The 19,259-nt window shown below is 34.2% G+C and overlaps 1 pseudogene; it reads right to left on the reverse strand.

Annotated features, from left to right (window-relative positions):
• Positions 1-6,286: 6,286 nt before the first annotated feature.
• LOC132642293 (U-box domain-containing protein 35-like) lies at positions 6,287-13,122 on the reverse strand (annotated as a pseudogene).
• Between the last annotated feature and the right edge of the window lie 6,137 nt (positions 13,123-19,259).

Here is a 19,259-nt window from a genome sequence, read left to right on the forward strand (position 1 = left end):
AAAATAAATAAAGTATAAGACTATCTAAAAATAATAAAAAATAAATTTTAAAGTTATAACTTCAGTTGGGCCAATTTGACTAACCTATTCAATTTGATACAATTTTTTAAGTAAAATTTTCACAAATAGCAACCTTTTAGCTGCTTCTAACAAGCTATAACTACAAGTTCATTATTTACAATTCGTAGCTGGTTTTTCCTATATTTAGGTCCTGGACGCGTCGCATAAATATAGCCAAAATATAGACTAAATACACGGAACTGTTGAGCAAATGATGCCTCTATTTAAGGGGAAGAAATCTTTTTCAAAACTAAACAGAAATCTGTTTTTAATGTTCCATAAATCACGCAAATCTCATTCTCTTCCATATCTAATCACATATCTCATTCAACATCTAATCATTCACATAAAATTTGAATTCAAAAACTCTCTTCATATTTTTTCCCAAAATATAACTAAAACAAATCTCTTTTTAATGTTCCATAAATCATGCAAAGCTTGATTTGTTCATCAACTGAATTACACGTTTCACCGTGTAATTGCAACTTTTTTTTATTTTTTTTATTTTTCTGAAATTTTTAGTTGTTTTTCATATATATTTTGGCTATATTTTTTATTGTATTTTGATTATTATGTTCAATATTACTTATTCTGGTTTCTGTTGACTATATTTAAGATATATTTTGACTATATTTAGAAAATTTTCAGAAAAAAAAAAAGTTGCAGTGAAAACGTTGCTACCTCAATTATGAACTCAATTATGACTATATTTTGGCTATATTTTTTAATTATATTTTGATTATATGTTCAATATTACTTATTCTGGTTTCTGTTGACTATATTTCAGATATATTTTTCATATATTTTGACTATATTTTTCAAATTTTCAAAAAAATAAAAAAAATAAAAAAGATGCAGTGAAAACGTTGTTACCTCAATTATGAACTCAACTTGAATTCGATATTTCAACAGATGAATTCAAATATATATTCGTCGTTTAAAACGCAAAAATAACAGAGAATCTTACATATTTTAGGAAATAGAGTTGAATTTTGGGGGTAAAAGGTTGAAATTAATGAGCAGTTAATACAGAATAAAAAAGGAAGTGAAACAAATCAGAAACTGATTTGAAAAGCACGAAATTAGGAGAGATGGGGAGTTAGAAACGTGTCTATTTAGGAAAAGGGGGGGGGGGGGGGGGGGGAGAGAGAGAGAAAGTGTGACAGCTAAAAAATAGGGGTGTGGTAAGTTAATTGGTAGAAAAGTGGGTAGTTATAAGTTGTAAAAATATAATATTATAGCTACTAAACTTAACTATTAAAAAGTATAGTTATGTTCCATAAATATGTAACATAGGAAGTTATGTCAAGTAAAAATTACATTTTTTAAAGAATGGTTTTAACGAATTGGGAGGGTTATTAACCGCCACAATCAATGTCAAACTACGGCAATGTACAAACCTTCATAATTTGATGTAATTTGCGGAGGTTATCACAAACTCTCATAATAAAACCGTCAGCAAAAAATTATATAGCGGCAGTTTAAAAACACGCCACAAAATAATCTTATAGTGGGGGTTCTTATGACCCCCACAGATAAGCCACCACAATTTAGCCTATTTCTTGTAGTGGTGGAGGTGGCAGAAGCGTGGGGGACAGCAGGAAGTGGAAGAGACAGAGTGAGCGTGGGAGAGAGGAAGGGAAGAGAGAGAACAGGGAAAGGAGGCGGCGATGAGTGAAGAGTAGAAACCCTACTCTTCATTTGTTTTGAACGAGAATTGGGTCGGGTCGGTGCAAATTAAGCGAGTATGGGCTGATGATTGTTCAGATAATGGGCTGGGTTGAATATTAAAATGTGGGCTAGGGTGAATAATGGGTTAATGAATTAAAACAGGGACTGGGCATTGAATAAAAAATGTGAGCTGGTTTCACGAATTTAGCCTTAGCCCAAATAGTTTTAGGATTTAATTATGGACTGAATTAATACGGACTAAAGTATTACTTAATGTAAAATATGCAATTATTAGTGCTCAGATAAAAAAAAAATTATATGACGTCGTAATAGCCGTGCGATAATATTTTGAAAATCAACAGCAAATAAACACTATTATTTAATTATACGAAAATAAATGCGATGCGTGTGCATAAGATGGTAAAATGTTGAAATGATAAAAAATGCGGATTATTATAATACTGGTAATAAAATAATAATAATAATAATAATAATAATAATAATAATAATAATAATAATAATAATGGTAGCAGTAACAAAACAATGACAACTAGCGAACGAAAACGCCGCTATTAATAAGAGGCTGATTATAGTAAAATATAGATAATTATTTTAAAGTTGCCAAAATATCAGAAGCGTAAATAAATATTTTGGGGAAGACGGGAAAAAATTGGGTGTCAACAACAATTATTCACCAATTATTATGGGTATCATGGTGACTTCATTTATTATTTCATATGGGGCGTGTAAAATCCAAAGTGGACAAGTAAAAGTGAACAGAAGGAGTACAAGTGTTTGAATAACTATGGCTTCATGCATATTCCCTCCGTCTCAAAATATTTGTCGTCCTTACTAAAAACACTTGTCTCAAAATATTTGTCGTTTTATTTACCCAAGATAAAATTAAGTAGTTTTTTTCCATTTTACCCTTGTATTAATCGCATACTATATTTAAGAGGTTTATCATTAATGGAATAAATATATATTGAAGAGAGAGAACATGATAAAATATGTTAAGAGGGTAAAATAATCAAAATACTACCCTTATAAATGCTTTTTTAATGAACGTGTAAATGAAATGCAAATGAAAAATGCAACAAATATTTTGAGACGAATGGAGTACATATCAACATGTCTCATAAAACTGCTCCACCTGAACAAGTAGTGGCTCATACAGTTGTGATAATTGAAGGTAGTGATGACCTTTTAACAAATATTTTACTACCCCTCCCAGTTGTGTTATGTTTCTTTCACTTCTCTTAAATATTTTACTACTCCTCCCAGTTGTGTTATGTTTCTTTCACTTCTCTTCTCCTACTGAAGGCAGTAATTTCAACTTTGAGTCAAAATAATTACCAAAAGATGGCTGTCGCCTTTTTATGCTCTTGATGATATGTCATCAGATCTGTTTAGTTTGAATCATTCGGGGAGTCCTACCCATTTCCCTACTTCATCAAGATACTTTTGGTTTGTGATTTTGTTGACGACTATAGTTGATGATAACTGACACCCAATGAACCATAAGTTTGATATGTATGATGATTTCTGCTTATTTCTGTTTACCCCGAATTTAGGTAACCAATTGAATTTGTAAGTGAGGTATAAGTGTGGATGAACTTTAATCTATTTTGGGTTTATAGAAAATAATTATAGATTTGCATGTTATAGCATTTGTATGTGAACATATGCGTTAGTGATTCGAATCAAGATACAAATGTTTATGATTAAACCAACTATATTGGAAGAATAAGCATAAAATGCCACTGATCCGGACCAAAGGAGAGAGAGCTTCAATATATAATTCCTATTACAATGTTCTTGACCTTGAAAAAATTAACCCTTAAAAGTAGGGGAATGCATCATATTTATAGTTTTACCTTATGGGTCTTGCGTACAACATAAAACCCCTTTAGAATAAACAAAACTCTAAAAGGATAAGGTTGGGCCGTACGGTCTGACACCCGTACGATTGGCAGTACAATGTGGCAGAACGGTCTTGACACGTGGCAATTTTGTAACTGATCACCCGGACTAACGGCCACGATCAACTCGACCATGGAGAAACCGGACTAACGGCCACGATCAACTCGGTCATGGAGAAACCGGACTAACGGCAACGATCAACTCGGCCATGGAGAAACCGGACTAACGGCCACGATCTACTCGGCCATGGAGAAACCAGACCAAACGATTTCCTCCTCTTTCTTCTGATCAATCACTTCTAGTGCAATACCTTCGGTTCGAAAGAAAGTCTTCATGCTCGTGCTTGTTTCTTTCTTCTCTCAATTCCCGGTCTCACCGGTCTAGCATAAATCAGATTTTTACCGTATACAATTTCATTGATAAGATTCTATTATCTGCAAAGTGATATTTATCAGCTAGTAGACTATTTGTTGGTGAGGTGCTGCCATCTTATTCCTCGGATCATATTGATGTTGTTCATAAGATGGCATTATCATTCACGCCTCAAAAATTTGTGTGGAAAAATCTCCATATTCTCGAACAATGTACCTGTAGTATACTTCATAACTCATTTAGAACACATTTCTGCTTGTCAATATCCTGTCCCACTTAACTTTGGCTCATTGGCTGCTAGGTGGTTTCTGACTGAAACTAACACTTTGATTGTAACTAGTCATTGTTTTAAACCTAGCGCACAGCTTGAATTGCTTGTTAACCTTAGGGCATGTTTGGAAAGCCACCCAGGTAATTAAAATTGGATGTAATTGGGTGTAATTACACAGGAAAGCCACCCAGGTAATTGGAATTGGATGTAATTGGGTGTAAATACACAGTTTAACTTGTTTGTTTGACCAGGTAATTACACAGTTAGGTGAGAATTTGGTGTAATTGACAGGGTGTAATTACACTCTCCAATTCTCAAGGGGGGGGGGGGGGGGGGAGCTGAGAATTGAGTGTAATTACACCCTGTAATTACAGAGTTACATTTTATTTTTTTATTTTATTTTTTTATTTCTTTTCTTTTTTAGTTTATTTTTAAATTATATTATTTAATTTCTTCATTATTTAATTTTAATTTCTTTGCTTTTCTAATTTATTTTTCTTTGCTTTTCTAATTTATTTTTTATTTTATCAATTAATTTATTTTTTATTTTTACTTTTTAATTATTTTTATTTTTTTAAAATATATTTTTCTTTTTATATTATTTATATTTCATTTCCTTTCTTCTCATTCCCAACCTTTACTTCTTGTGGTTCCATGTAATTGCTCGTATTTTTTATTTTATTTTATTTTATTCATTTAGCATAACCGTACTATTATTCTAATTTTTGAAACTACATCTCTTAATATTAGAAAGAATGAGTCATTAACAATCTTGTCATATAATGAGTGATGTTATCAAAATAGAATTTCGTTGTGAATGTGGTTATAAACTTATATTTTCCCTTTCTTTTGAATTATAGGAGTATTTACTTATGTTACGTTGGAACTTACTTATGTAATGTTAGAATTTGACATAAGAGTATTATGTTAAAAAAAATATTTTGGATTTTGAATTTAGGTTATATTTTCGACTTTAATTTATTTGCTTTAGTACTATTGACTTGTTATTTCATATTGCTTGTTGTTTGTTTTTCACTTATCTTGATAGAATTTTTGTTAAACATTTGAATAATATTGTGGCATTATATTTATAAATATTCTTCTTCTTTTTTCAAACATCAAATCCCATGATGTTCTCACAAAAAAAGTATGTTTTTAAGTTTTGTAATCAATTAAAAAAATATTAATTTGAAATTATATATCAACTATCTTTTACAATATTAGTTACAAATATATGATTATTAATTAACATATTTTCAAGAAACAATGTGTTATTAAATAACTAATTTCATATCATTTATAAAGGCACATATTTTTTAAATATTAATTTTAATTTTTTATAGTTAAGTTTTATTTTTAAATTAAACTAACTGTGTAATTACACGTGTGCAACCAAACAGCACGCTTGTAATTACATTATGACAAATAATAGGTCATTGTAATTACAATACTGTGTAATTACTAGGTTGTGTAATTAGTAGGTTGTGTAATTACACCAATTCCAATTACCAGGTGGCTTTCCAAACAGACCCTTAATGTTGTGTGGCTTCATCTGAAAACAAGCAATAATATTCTGCCTTTTCTTTTGAGAACTTTGCCCTCCTACTATTACCGTCTTTGATTCTTTATCTCAAAATGTCCCTTTTAGTTGTTACACCATAAAGGAAATTTTCTCCAATTTTTTACTAGTGAATTATGAGGCTCCATTTCTTAAAAGCTTAACCTATTGATTGGTTACGTCTTCAAGAAGTATTATATAATGACAAAGCTGGATTTCTCTAAGAAAGGGCAGTCAAGTTGAAGCCAACCAAAAAAGTTCCAGCTTCAGACGCTGTTGTATCTAGTTCTTCAAATTAAGTATTAGTATAGATGAAAAGTTTCTCCTACTGTTAAATAGGGTTTGTTCAAGTACAACGTACATGAATAAACTGGAAAAAAAACAAGAAAATGAGAATCCAATCATGTACATTTCTATGTTTATAACCTATTGTTAACATCTCGAGCATTTTTTTGGGTATTCTTTACAAAAATCTTTACATTGTGCTTGCCTTGATTCTTTCAAGTCCAATCAGTTGCTTCAAAGACTTCAGAGGGCTTCTTGTGGAGCAACAGTGCTAAAGGAATGTATCTAGGAGACTAATCTATCAACTAACACTAGAAATTGCATGTACAAGCATAGAGATTCCTGTCTTGAAGAAGCTCAAGAAGATAGCTGAAAGTCATGTCAATGTTTCCCCGACATCCACTCTTTGATAGCAGAGAGGAGTGAGTAATTTGGCAACAGTTGTTTATGTGGTAGTGGTAAATTCGTAACTGGTGAATTATCATTGTCCATGAGCCATGACTCTATTGCCTTCCGGTCATAAGTGTATCCATCAGCCGCAACACAGGGGTCCTGAATCACTTCCTGTAGCAGAACTTTCCTTTAGTAAATGAAGCGAAGAGCAGGAAGTAGGCTTTGTAATATGCATAATAGCGTACTGTAGATTACTATGAAGCGATATCCGCAATCAACTAATTTCAAAAGTTGAAAGACTTCAGAAAGGCAAAATACATGGACAGACACTCTAGTTTGAGTGTCTGTCCATGTGTTTTGCCTGTTAGAAATGTAAATTAGACCTGCTTCAAGTTGAGTTTACCTTGAGTAGGGGGCATTTGAAGTGGCTAGGAGGAGGTGGAGGTTGATTATGTTTCAAATGTCGAGCCCTATCAGCGACCTCTTTCAATCTCTACAAAGCAGGGAGAACTTCATCTTTCAAGTCAGGTCTGTCTCTACGTCGAAGCTCAGTGCATTTTAGAGCAAGTACAGCCAATACCTTTGTCTCTTCAAGAGGCCATTCACCGGCATCTTGATCCAGCAACTCCACTAAGTTATCCTTTTCGGTAGCCATTTCTACCATGTGGGCTAAAGCAATGGCCCGTTTTGCTGTAAGCAACTGCAGTATGACCATCCCAAAAGCATAAACATCAGATTTTGTAGAGACTAATCCTGTCCTTTGATACTCAGGATCTATATAGCAAAGTGTGCCAACTGGGCTCGTGTCTTTGTATGCGGTCTGTGACTGAACCATTGTTGAAAGGCCAACATCTCCAATTTTGCTCAGCAAGTTATGATCAAGCAGTATGTTAGCTGGCTTTAAATCACGGTGTATGATCGGTTTTGGCTTCGTGTTATGAAGGAAAACAAGAGCAGAAGCAACTTCCCAAGCTATGCGAACCCTGTCAAACCACGGAAGTGGTGGTGTGTTGTTTTTCCTTGTCAACCTGTCCTCCAAACTTCCATTCTCCATGTACTCGTATACTAGACAACCGCGTTCAGGGCATGCACCGAGGAGAAATAACAAGTGAGGATGATGAATTTTGCTCAATACTTCAAGCTGGAAATAACCAGGAAAAGGATCCAGTTAGTTTAATTCAAGGGCTTTTTTTCATTTTTGATCTGTCAAACCGAAATCAATTATGGGCGCTATCAATAATATACAAAACATACGCACTGCTTCTGTATATGATATGTATTTTAGTTCATATAATATGTATATTCGTAGTTAATATACATTAGATATACATTTTCCGGCTATTATTTTTTTAGTGTGTTCCAAAAAAGATAATTATCCCTCAAGTTTCAAAGCCAAATTTGAGTGGTAGCAGTGGAATCACAACTACAGTTGGCAGAAGCTAATACGCCATGTACATTACTCAAAATTATTTCACGTATTCTTGTTTACTTCTTTCTCGGTTTGGAAACTTTGCATACCTCTTGTTGAAATTGCTTAGTTCTATGAGTCTCAGCAGACTGAAGAACTTTCACTGCTGCAGTTGTATGATTGAAATAGCACTTGTAGACCATTCCATATGAGCCCATTCCTATCTTAAGATCCTCAGAGAATGATGAGCTAGCCATCACAATCTCTTCCCACGTGAATTCCCGGTAGTGATGCAAAGGTCGTACCAATGATATCTCTAGCTTTTCTTTTGTTCTAGCCTCCCGGCTGGCAATGCTCTCTGCTGCTCTTCTTTGCTGAACTTCTCTTTCAATACATTCCATTGCATAGTCAGCTTCCTTCTTTGCTGCTTCACATTTTAACTTCTCTTGTCCTGCCAATTCTTTCTCTTCCTCCTCTTTAAGGTTTATCTCCTTAAGTTTATTTGCTTCCTCTACTCGAAGCTTCTGAAATTCATTCAGCTGCGAGAAATCTAAGTATAAGCAAACTTGAAAGCAATGAGAACAGGAACTCATATCATAAGTTGTCACACGAGATCCTGACGGTGCAATTCTATATGTATTCTCACATTGCCTTAACTTATCACTAATTATTGACAACAAGTATTTTAGGACAATGCAATAAGAAAGAAGACAGCTTTTATGTGTGTGGATACTGCTTATTCATTCAGTATCCTTTGCCAGAAATAGTTCAAAGTAAGTAAGGGCTATGACTAAATTGCTATTTTGCTGATGACCTTGACATATTTGGAAGGATAACTATGACTTGGATCGAAGAGAACATTTTACCATACCATAGCGATTGAAGTTCTCAATGCTACAGTTGAAACTTTGAAGAAAACAGAATGGGCTTGGAAAGGTAGAACACAATTGCTGGAAATTATCCAATATGTGCAGGACAGACAAAAATGCTAATTGATTTCGTGCTTCTAATAAAAGAGTCCTAGCATTCAATTTCAATAAATAAAAGAGTCCTAGCATTTAGAGGTACATATTCTTGAAACTTTTGGAAGTGCTCTTTAAAGAAATTTAGTTTGAAATCAAAATTACCTTCCGAGAAGCATCGATTGCCTCAGTTTGTGCTATTGCATACATTCCTTGAATATGTCTGAGCTCAATTCTCAATTTCTGTAGGTCATAATTGATGTTAACCTGCACATATGCAAAACTTTAGTAGAACTTCATGAAACAACTCGGACATTTTTATGTAACTTCCACGGTATTATACAGTACCAAGAATATCCTGTAAGTTCCTTTATCCATAACCAACAAAACTCCACTATTGCCTTAAGTTTTTGTGCCCTTGTGTAGAAGGATGTTTTATCATGAAAAAATAAAATGAAGGTAAAAGCATCAACTGATGCTTAAGTTTCGAACTTTAATCAGTGAATGTATGTTACTGCATGTTAAATGAAAGAAAGCATATAATTTGATCTAATATATCACCTGACTTCCGGATGAAGAATCTGTTAGAGCATCTGAGGTGGAAGACTGACTTGTTGACCATGGTTGATTGTCTACTTTTGCTTTTTTGAAACTTGAAGCATGACTGTAGAGTTCTGTAATTCCCGAGCTACTGAAATAGCAACTTTTGTCCTCCTCAGCTTCTCCGACAGCAACAGACAGAGCTCTAGGATGGATGACGACTTCATCCAAATTTGCTCTTTTATGCAAAGGAGTGTTGCTTTTAATTGAAAGGGACTGAAACGCTTCTCCAATGTCGATAGTTGAACTTCTAGATTGGATGGTTTCGCTGAAATTTGTTCTTTTATGGGGAAGTGTCTGGAGGGCCTTGTGTACTGGAGATTTAGCTTGATAGCGTTGATGAGAAGGAGAGTACAAATGAGAGTATGGTGCATGTGAAGTTGAGCTGTGGTCTGTCCTCTCTGAGAATTAAAAGAACAAGATATTACTATTATGGCAGTGCAACAAGGGGGATAACCGGTGAGTTTTTAGCCAAAATTGTCTCTTATCTTGGGGAGTAAGTCTATTTTTGTCCTTTAAATATAACCTGAGCATCTTTAGTCCCTTAAGCTTCCTAAAGTGGAGCACCTTTGGTCCAACTAACAGAATGGACCTAAAAACCAACGATGACTACCAAAAAACACTACTAAAAACATGGTAAAAATCGATCGAAAACCAAGCGACTCATTCGATTTGATCCCAAAAAAAGGGAAAATAAAAAATTAACCGAGCTCGATCATTTTGCTTTTCTGCAAAAGACTTGTAGGTATTGACTTCTTTTGTTTTAAGATTCTTGTTTATGACCTATACATTGAGATTTTCCTATATCTCCATTTTCAAGCAGATATTAATCATATTTGGTTGCTTCTCGATTCATCAGTTGTTCATGTTATTTTAACGTAGTTTGTTGTGTCCTCGGTTAACTCATAATAAAGTGAAGAAATATGTAGACAAGAAATTTATACCTGTCTGTGAGCTAAAACTGTGGCCTGTAGAATTGTTGGATGAACTACTTGTATCACTGCTATCATCTATAAGGGATTTGTTGTTTTCTGTACTCGAGGGGCGCACTGATGACAGTTTTCCCTTCGACACAGCATAAACTGTGCAAAAGGTTGGAGCCTTTTCTGATATACTTGCAGATAAGTTTCTTCCCCTGTGAATCAATCAGTAAGTTATCACATCATCATGAGTTTGGACTGTGCTAATTGCAACAAATGAACAGACAACCAGATATTTCATATTTCTTTTCCTCAGTGTTGTATCAAGATCCTGCATGTTTAACGACACCACCAAAAGGACGCATGGATCAATATTGAAATTCTTCTTTATGCAGATTTTGAGTTGTTGCTATGTGGAGGTCCAAAATATTAAATTTTTGAGGCTTTTTGGTACACAGGTTTGGTATTAACTGCTGCTGGCCCTCAAACAGAAAGTTTATTAAAGTAGGCGGCTCCTTCCTCCATGGTGAGTTCAAGTGGCAAAGGTTGAGCGACTTGTGACTTAGGTGACAGGTTTGAGCCCTGCGCCATGCTAACTAATCCTAGTATTTAAGTGGAGAATGGTAGGGGGCCGGGCCCATTATTCCTGAGTTTCGAAGGCCGCGGTTGGTCCTAACGGGAACGAGTTGACCAGACCATTCAACATCCAAAGGACTCTTACTGCTAGAACGACTGATGCATTCATTTCCCGCTGACGACCTTTTAAGGTTTGCACTCACTCTCTTTCGATAGAAAAATAGAAGAAATTATCGGGAGTTGAATAGTAAGAAAAGGTCTTCTGCTTAAACCTTTAGACTTAGAGAAAAATGACACTGCCATAATTGACGAGATAAAATTTTCGTTTATTCATCAAAAGAAACGTCCCTTTTGAAGCCAGGATTTATTTTCCTTGATGCCTAACATTATGCATGAAAGGATGCTTGGCCCCAGACGGATTTCCCGCTGACGACCTTTTAAGGTTTGCACTCACTCTCTTTCGATAGAAAAATAGAAGAAATTATCGGGAGTTGAATAGTAAGAAAAGGTCTTCTGCTTAAACCTTTAGACTTAGAGAAAAATGACACTGCCATAATTGACGAGATAAAATTTTCGTTTATTCATCAAAAGAAACGTCCCTTTTGAAGCCAGGATTTATTTTCCTTGATGCCTAACATTATGCATGAAAGGATGCTTGGCCCCAGACGGATTTCTCGATCATCAGAAGAGAAAAGACCAGGTATGACTTCAGAGGAGACAAGTTTTCTGTCTCGAAAGCAATTATTTCTTTTGAATTTTGAAGGGAAATATAATTAGTACCTTGAAAATATGCCAGGGGTTGAGGTTCCAATAACAAGCTTGTTGATAAAACATTTGGATACCACCCCTGCAATTGCATTTATAACATCATTTGATTCAAGTTGAACAACTCCTACTTGGACCTGCATTAAGTTAGTCCAAATGAGCATTCTTAACTGTAATTCCTTTAAGATTTTCAGGCATATAGGATATAACACGAACCTGTCTTCGACTACACATTGTCTTGTAAGGAAGAAGTTTTTCGCTTGTTTGCAACTCAACTTCCTTCCTGAAGGCATCTGCTACATCCTCTCTTACTTGTGCAATGGGAATCAAGTTCCCCACTAGAACAAAACATTGCAAGTTTAGACTCTAATTACAAGGCCTGTTACAAAGTGTACTATGCTCTAACGTTATATAAAACTCCATATTTAATACTCCCTCCATCCCATTTTATGTGAAGGTGTTTGATTGGGCATGAAGTTTAAAAATGAAAGGAAGACTTTTAAAATATGTAGTCTAAAAGAAGTCATAGATATTTGTATTTCTATTTTGGACTAAGCAGAAACGAAAGAGAGCCGTATAAATTGGGACAGAGCGAGTATATAGGACAACCAAAGGGGTTTTATAACGTTTCTTTTTTTGACACTCCATTCATCGCCTTAAGATTTTAATTGGATGTTCAAATTCTTTCACGTGGTATCAGAGTTGTCTCGTGTCAAACTCATTCGTTTGCTCATAAAATGAAATTGGAGAGTCCGCATGTGAACTCTTGAATTAGGTTATACGAGTTGAAGGATGTTGAACTATAAAGTTTCATTTTGGATATACAATGGTATCCAAAGCAATGTATAGAGTTTGGCTGCTACACCTATTGCCTTAAGGTTTTGGATTGAATGCTTAAATTCTTTCGTAGCAACAATCCGGACATGTAGCATAACTACTTTTAACCTAATATGTCCTATAATTTCTTATCTGACTCCATTGACTTAAACAGTTGTAGGTTGGTGTCAAGATTTCAATTTCTTGATTGAAGAACAGATTAAAAAAAAAAAAAAAGACAAAAACTTACTAGGAGTTGGAACCGCGGTGATCTCAGGGCGAACATGTAGCAACATGAAGCGTATCTCTCCCTCTGGAATAAATTTCTCCAATGCCCATTTCACCACATATCTGCTATTCTTGTTCCCAGTAATGGCTACTGCAACAACTGAAGAAATCGGAGACTGCATTGTTCCTTGCCCTTCTGTTTTAGGTATATCGTTCTCCTCCATACTCTGCCACTCCTCTTCAATAATGAAAGTTCTGCAACAATCACAAAAATGTAAGATCGACTCGTGCATTAACAGCGGCAAGTTTTATGGTTCAACTGAATCCATTACATTCAACTCGATCGTCCATATTCAAAAAACATTGAAAATGTGTATATGTTTATCTATAAAGAACATCACACTCATTCTGTGTTGACGACTCTAGATCATGGATTCACGTCTACATACATATATCATACGTTCTTGAAAAAGCCCAAGAATATGGGACGAGTTTTTATGCTTCAACTGAGCCCTTAGCATTCAACTTGAACTATATATCCATATTCAAAAAACACTTCAGAAGATCACGCTCATTTTGTATTGAGTGACTCTAGACCATGGATTCACGTCTACATGCATACATTGTTGAAAATGGCCAAAAAAGGCACAAAAAGGAAACAAAAGAATACTAACTCTTTCCAACTTTGTGCTCTCTTAATGTATTTTGGACTTCTTTTGTGGTTAAAAGCAGGCATTAGTGATCTGCTGTGAACCTCAAATATAATTCCAATGAAATTGAGTTTCTTTCCTTGTATCACACTAATAAAGAAGGAAACATTGTTAAATAGGAGCATCAAGAAACCTTTGACATGATGACAGCATTGACTATCTCCTGTCATTTTTTGCCGAATGGAATTAATTTTTAATTGAACATTAATAGACATGCATTAGCACTACCAAAATTAGAGAATAGTAAATGTCTAAAATATATTCTTGTGATCATTGCATACGCAAGATAGCCCGTTCAGTCAACTTCATGAATTCTATTTTTGACTTTGTAATTTTCAATTGTTTGTTTAATGGAGTCGCACTCAAGAATGCACCTTAATTATAAATTGGTCATTTCATTTGTGATGGATTCACTTGTATTATATAAGTTAGTACTTATATTATTTAAGCTTTTGACTAAGCAGAACAGAAATAGTTGCAGACACGTCCGATGAGGAAAGGTCTTCTAAGTTCTAACTATACTAAAGTATTGTTACTTTATATTTCAACTCTTTTTTTGGGGGGGAAAAGAAAGAATCTGAGAAAGCTTTACAGTATGAAAGTTATATTCTTTGGGTTTGTTATGAATGTAGATTTTTGATAAAAGATATTGCTCGGGGCTTTGGTCCAGTGGTAAGAGTGTAATGCATGATATGTGAATTTAGCACACATCACGGCCGGTAGAGAGGCGGGCTCATTATCTAACCGAGCTTAGAACCATGTGTCAGCTAGTTCTTGATGTTTTCTTCGTTATCATTAAAAAAAAATAGAACAAAATGTTACTCACATGTGATTATTTGTTGTTTGATTTGCAAACAGTCAATATTAAGAATATAAGAGATTGGAATTATGTCACCCATTAAGAATGTCAACTTTCCTAAAATTCTTTATGAGTAATAGTACTTTGTTACCTGTGAGGGTACTAGATTCAAGATGAAAATGACGATCTTGTTGGCGTGAAAGCTGCCGATTCGACAGTAAAGTGCACTTTCATGCAGTTTTTTTTCTTTTGGAGATTTTTAACTAAGAAGTCAACCCCTCACGTCAAAATGAAAATCAAAGAGTAAGTCACAACGTTATCTCAATTGATAGTCCACTCAAAACTCCTTATTTTATCCCTAGTTAGAAGTGATAAGAGAGTGACTCTTCGTTCATTTTTATTAAGATAAGAACTCTAAATCTAAATACACATCTGAATATTAAGATGTTTTATTAAACTCTGAATACTAAAGAATTAAAATTACTTATTTTCTCAGCATTTAAATATATAAAACTTGTCTTTATTTAGAAATTAATATATACAAAATTCAAATAAACTAAGTAATCTAATATATATCAACAAAATATATTTAAAGATTATATGGTGATAATTGTGGGTGTCGAATAAAGGTGGTGATTTTTGATAGTAGCTAATGGTATGGTGGTTGACAGTAGGGGAGTAGTGGTTAACTGCGGTAGTTAGTGGTACTTGTTGATGATTGTGGTAGATAATAATGATATCTAATGGTGGTGATTGATAATGATTGTTTACCGGTATATAATGGGGGTCGATGGTGGAGATTGTCAGCAATTACTGATTGTTGTTATTGTAATAATGGTTGGTAGTAATTATAAATGGTGTGTGTATAGTGGTGGTGATGGTTGACAGCGGTAATTGGCGACAATGGTGAATGATAATGAGAGCTAATTAATGGTGGTGGTGATTGATAGTGATGATTTAACGATGTATAGTGGGGGACGACGGTGGTGGTTGATAGTAGTGATTAGTTGTTGTTATTGTAATGATGGTTGATAGTAATTATAAATGGTGTCTCGTGGTGGTGACGGTTGACTAAGGTAATTACTGATAATGGTGATTGTGGATGAGGATGGTAGTAGTTGATACTAGTGGTGCGGCCGATTGTTAGCAGTAAAAATGAATAAAGTAGTGGTATGCCTTTTTTTTTTTTTCAGAAATCCATAATGGATAGCATATTAATGAAATGTCATTGTTGTAAGTCTTAATCATTCAAACCTATTAAGTAGCTATAAAATAAATTAAAAAACATATTTAATAATTTTTCCCTCCATTTCAATTTGTTTGTCTGTTTTGACTTGGTATAAAATTTAAGAAAATAAAGAAGACTTTTGAATCTTATCATCTTAAACTAAAGATATGTAGAATGTATTAAAATGTTCTTTAATCTTGTGGTCTTAAACATGACATATGAAAAGTTTTAGTTAAAGAGTTGTAAAAAAAAGAAAGAGACATTCTTTTTACAATTGATTAAAAAGGAAAGTAAGACAAATAAATTGAAACATAGGGAATAAGACCTAAAAATATAAACGCATTAATGACGAAGATTTGAATTAATCAATCTTTCATCTATGATAATCAATATCATATAGTAAACCATGTGCGAGTTATGATTGATTGTGACTTGTGAGACATGTTAATAATCAATTTAACATTGAGCAACATTACAAAAATAATCCATGTAGCATGATTTTGAGTGGAGGGTTTTACTCAATTGCAAAAATAAGACTTAGGCACAATCTTTTAAAATACATATTGTAGGTATATCCGTATCTCCTGGGAATATGGAAGTTGACTCACACCAAGTCCAAGTTTTTTCTTCCTTTTGGGCTTAAATTAATATAGCTAATCTCATACAAAAATGTTAAAGAAATACTACATGCTTGGCAGCTTTACTCGAATCTAGAATGCAATAATACCACCTAAATGTTGGACAAAATAATTGGATAATTTTCTTTTATAATCGTGATATCGGGGTCAGTTTGCACGCACTTCGACTAATTTCACGAGATACGTGTTATCTCTTACCAACATGGTACCGGGTAATTCTATCTACCAAAACTTGAATAAATGAGAAAAACTTACCTAATATTTAATTTCTAAGGTCAATAGAAAAAAGATAATGTAAAAGAGCAACACATACCCCCTACTCGTCTTGTAATGTGAATCAACTGGTTGGTTATAGGAAAAGGTGAGTAATACAACAACAACAATATACCTAAGTGTTATCTCACAAGTGGGTCTTGGAAAGGTAGGATGCATGTAGACCTTATCCCTGTTTCCGAAGTAATACTTAATTCAAATGAATCATAAGTATAGAAAATATAAATGTGCACCGGATGCATTTTGATGCCGGTTTTAATACATCCAATTATAGACTACAGGAATGTTATCTCTTGTTTTTATGGAGATTTACCCATTATGGAACAGGACAAAGCAATATTAATCCCCCGCCAGCGGTTGTGGTGTATGAATATGATTCCTCTATCTTTATACAAAATATAAATGTGCACCGGATGCATTTTGATGCTAGTTTTAATACATCTAATCATAGACTACACGAAAGTTATCTTTTTTTTTTTTTTTTGAGATTTAACCATTACAGAAGAGGATGAACCAATATTAATCCCCCGCCAGAGGTTGTGGTGTATGAATATGATTCCTCCATCTTTTTAGGTCTCGGATTCAACTCCTGCATTGAAAAAGGCCCTCATAGGGAGTGGTTGCCCTTTAATGGGTCTTACGCGGCGCGAATTCAAATTAATCGAAATGACAAATAGATATCGGACATTACAAGAGGCACCTAAAAAATATATTGACAACAATCTAATTAAGGTTGGCTTTGATTTTGTCATTTGTGTTGTACACTGTACTTGGTGTGTGTTTTAACTCTTGGGAATTGGGACGTGACAATATAGTGGCGCGCATTCTCCTCTTTCAAATGAAGTTGTAGCTATTAAAGTTGTTCTTCAACATGCTATCTAGCTATAAAAAATACTGGTAGACTAGAAGAACATTCATATTTGTCTTTTTGGTGTTGTAACGTCTCACGTCCCCAGTAGTATGTTCTTACTTCGTTTTCCCCTTAATAAGTCATTAAATTTATTGTTAATATTCGGTGATGCTAAGAGACTTGAGGAGGCATTTTCTGTGTGGTTCAAGGCAATTAGCATATTGTTCCCCTTTTCATCTAGTTTGCAAGCAGGGCGGAGCCAAGTGGGAGCTAGGCCTTCATCCCAATCTCCTGACGGAGAATTACAATGTATATTTAAGGTTAAATTTATTTTATATATAGCAGATGTTGAATTTGAACCCCGTTTTCGTATGTTATATTCATATTTTGAATCTCCTTAATAAAAATTCTAATTACGTCACTATTTGCAGGGATAGGAGAGTTCGACCGGGAAAATATTTCGAATTTGATAATATAGTTATTCAAATTTTCGTTACAAGTCAATGTACCTTGAATAGGAATCTGAGCCAAACCAAAAGACATAGCATTTGTCAAAGTGTTTTTAACATTACACTTACTCGAATTATTCACAATATGGAGGCCCAATCTTAAATTAGAGACCCCCCTAGAGAGGCTTCGAACAATCTTAATTACCTATGTCCGATCTTTTGTGAAAAATGAGATAGGATGTCTGACTCAACTGCATACCACTCAAAAGTGGTAAGAGTTTCTAGCTCCAGTTCCCAAGCAACTATCTTGTGTGCAACTATTGCGCCAAACTTCTGACAAAAATATCTAAGTTTGAAATTACCAAGCCAAAGTTCAAAAATTTTATTTGGAGTTTGGGACTATCAGGCCAAACGTTAGACAAAAGTATATCAAGTTTGCAATATCAAGCCAAACTTTTGATTTCTTTTCTGAAGTTTGAGAATTTAAAGCCAAACTGTTGACAAAATGTCTCAAATTTGCTTGCACTAGCAAATGTCTTCTTAAATGGCTAAATTTGTAAATTTTAAGGCACTGTGATTATGGCTTAGATAGTGGTCCCAAAGTTGACTATTTGTTCACCTGCTCCATAAATCAAGTTTGCAATATCAAGCCAAACTTTTGATTTCTTTTCTGAAGTTTGAGAATTTAAAGGCAAACTTCAGACAAAATGTCTCAAATTTGCTTGCATTAGCAAATGTCTTCTTAAACGGCTAAATTTGTAAATTTTAAGGCATTGTGATTATGGCTTAGATAGTGGTCCCAAAGTTGACTATTTGTTCACTTGCTCCCTAACAGGATGCAAACGGTTGAAGTGTACAGATACTCGATTTTGGTATCACCATTTAAGTCATACTCATAGTGCATAAAAATTTGCAAATCTAGCCACTTCATACATGTGGTGTCTGAAGTATCATACAACTCGACTTCATGCACATATTGTTGCAATTCAATCATTTTTACCGGAACTTTAATCATTTTTGCCTAAAGTTCATTTGACTAAACTTGTATATGAATTCAGCCAATTTACCTGAAATTCAGCAATATGAAACTTCAAACACCACATTATGAAGTTTCAACAAAGTAGCTAGACGTGCAAAAAATTATAATATCACGTTAAATAGTTGTGTCCAAATAGGGTACATGTGGAAGAGGCCTACAAGAAAGAAAGAAAAAAAGGGTCATCTACACTTCGGCCTTATTTTGTGTTTTTAATATAATATAGATAAGAATAGTGCCATCATTGGAGCATAACATGGTCCATAATTAAAAGGATGGCAGGGTCATTTGCACTTTGGTCCCTTTTATGCGCTGGTCTTTAATATTTATTTTTTCCCTTCAAATGGGTCGGTCTTTAATTTTTGTCCTTTAAAATTGAACTTCTACAAAAAAGAGCATAAGTTACGCATCATAATATCCACAAGTTATGCCATCTCTCTTATAGTATAAGTTCGATTTTGAAGGACA

The sequence above is a fragment of the Lycium barbarum genome, chromosome 5, assembly GCF_019175385.1.
Source record: "Lycium barbarum isolate Lr01 chromosome 5, ASM1917538v2, whole genome shotgun sequence".
NCBI classification, from domain to species: domain Eukaryota; kingdom Viridiplantae; phylum Streptophyta; class Magnoliopsida; order Solanales; family Solanaceae; genus Lycium; species Lycium barbarum.